We start from the raw sequence: 2,373 nt of genomic DNA, 5'->3' as shown, positions 1-2,373 counted from the left end.
GTACCCAGTTCAGTTTGTATCATTTAAATGCACATATGCTGTTCCATCCTAAAAGCTCCTAAAAGCTGTCTGGATGTATGATCGCTGCTGCTAAATGTTTGTGATCTGCATCCAGCAGAATCTTTCTCTTCATCGCTCAAAGTGTCATTAAGGGAGCTCAGCTTGTGTTCAACAACGTCAGGCTTGCAGCCTAATGGACAGGATTAAAAAAAAAAGTCATCCTGGCTTTATTCAGAACAGCTGCCTTTCATTGAGACTGCAGCTTATCTTTAGTCAGAAAATGAGCAGGATTATTACTATACCTCAGCATTATCCAGAAAGATTCATGACAGAAAACTATTGCTCTTATTTTTATTGTTGTTAAGGTTTTGTTCTTCTAAAATGCCTTTACTTCAAGCCTGGTAATAAAAGTCTTGACTTTTTCACTTATGCTGATTTGAATAGTTATTAAACTGTGTTTGGCAAATATTTTAGAAGCTTGTTTTACTTGGATGTTTGTGTAATTTCAGTTTTCCTCTGCTCTATAAGGCCACAGGAAATACTATGTAAAAGAGTCATCACCCAGAAATCAGTAAAGTCCTCAGAGCCCACTCTCCAATAAGTGGGACGTTCGTTCTTCTCCTTGATGTATGCAGTTCCTGGAAGGGTGGTGACACTTTCTGATGCGCATCTCGTAACGGTGCGCATCAGAAAGTCTTCAAAGGGCCAAACATGGACGCTTTTGCATATAAAGGCAGTGTTTACCAATGCCTTTAAACATCTGGTGTAGAGAGAAACAGAAACTTCTGGCCAATGTTTTGTCAAATATCAGCATTTTTTCCCTGTTTTGCATCGGCTGCAAGACTTTCAGTGGTCTAACATGGATGTTCCCTACAAGATGTTGATCTACTTAAATCAGGGTTTCCGCGGGTCATTAAAAGTCATTAAATCATTATTTTTTAAATTAAGGCCTGAATTGGCATTAAAATTCATTAAATGTGATTATTTTGGCATTTAAAATACTTTATTAAAAAAATGTTCATAAAAACAATTTCCTAAATGATATATATATTTGCAAATATGCAAATATATCGCGATATATTTGCGCAGAAATGCTTCCGGCTGATCGTCAAGCCGTATGTTTGGTAAAAGAAGCTCAAGGCGAAGAAAAGGCTGTAGAATTGGGAAAATGCTAATTTTAACAAAAGTGGCTTGAAATCGAGGAATTGCTGCCTGCCGACAGTAAAGATGAAGAAGGAATTTGCTGTGTATATATGAGAGTCATGGGTACTTGTTGCATTAAAATTATTTGTAAGAGCATTAAAAGAGCATTAAAAAGCATTAAATTAGAGTTGCTCATTCCTGTATAAACCCTGTAAATGTTCTTTGAATATTTTGAGGTGTGTAACCTTTTTAGCAAACCGAGCAGGATCTCTAATGAATAACCAAACACCCCCCAAGCTTGTTTTAGTGTTTGCTTTGAGAGAAGGTCTCAGTTTTCCAGTTCATGTTTGGTAAACCTGGGTTACCTGAAGCAAAACTACTGATGATACAGAGGTGGTTTCAAATCAGAATAGGAAGGAAGGAAGGAAGGAAGGAAGGAAGGAAGGAATCAGCATCTGGCCTCAGCTTTTTCTGCATTAGTTTTTGCAGATTCCATTGTTCATTAATCCCTCTTATCAATGCTTTGTCAGTCATTCCTTTTTAGTGGTCATATGGGAGCAGAAGCAGCGTTATACCATGTTATGAGAGTATCACTTTAAAACAGAGTTTTTCCTCTTTTTTTCAAGTCACAAGAAACAATTACTGAGTTGACATTTATCAATCTCCTTAGCATTTGTAGACAATGGAGACCCTCTGTGTAGCTCTGACATTTCCTAAAGGTTTGTGGAAGTGAAATGTTGAGTTCTTAGGAAGGCTTGACTTCTACACCAAAGAGTGTTGCTGAGAGCTCATCCTGATACACCAGAGAACGTGGTGTACTGTGGTCACCAGTCAACGTACGGTTTGATGAAGCACTTCCCAGTCAAACACCAGCTAAATGGCAGCCAATTTCCAGCGTCTGGAGTGACCCTCTCCTTCTCCTGGACGAGCATATTTTTTAACTCTGACTCCACCCTGAATTACCGGGTCTGACCAGGAGATGGCACTTCTCCTTAGATCTTAATGTCAGCAAATCATGGCAGCATATTTTAGTACAAAGATTGATGTTAGGTGACCAGCCAAGGAAAAGTGGGGAAATATTGAATGGCTGCTACTGTATATGCCAACAGGTTTATGTGGTGGAGGAGCTGGTTTCTATGTATGTTCAGGTGAATTTAGTTAGTTTGGAAATTGGTGTTTGGTTTAGTTTGATGTAGGGCTGCAACAACGAATCGATAAAATCGATAAAAA

Source organism: Cyprinodon variegatus, unplaced genomic scaffold (assembly GCF_000732505.1).
Source record: "Cyprinodon variegatus isolate N-32 unplaced genomic scaffold, C_variegatus-1.0 Scaffold765, whole genome shotgun sequence".
Classification (NCBI taxonomy): domain Eukaryota; kingdom Metazoa; phylum Chordata; class Actinopteri; order Cyprinodontiformes; family Cyprinodontidae; genus Cyprinodon; species Cyprinodon variegatus.
The sequence above is the reverse complement of the archived record's forward strand: the minus strand, read 5'-3'. Positions refer to the sequence as shown.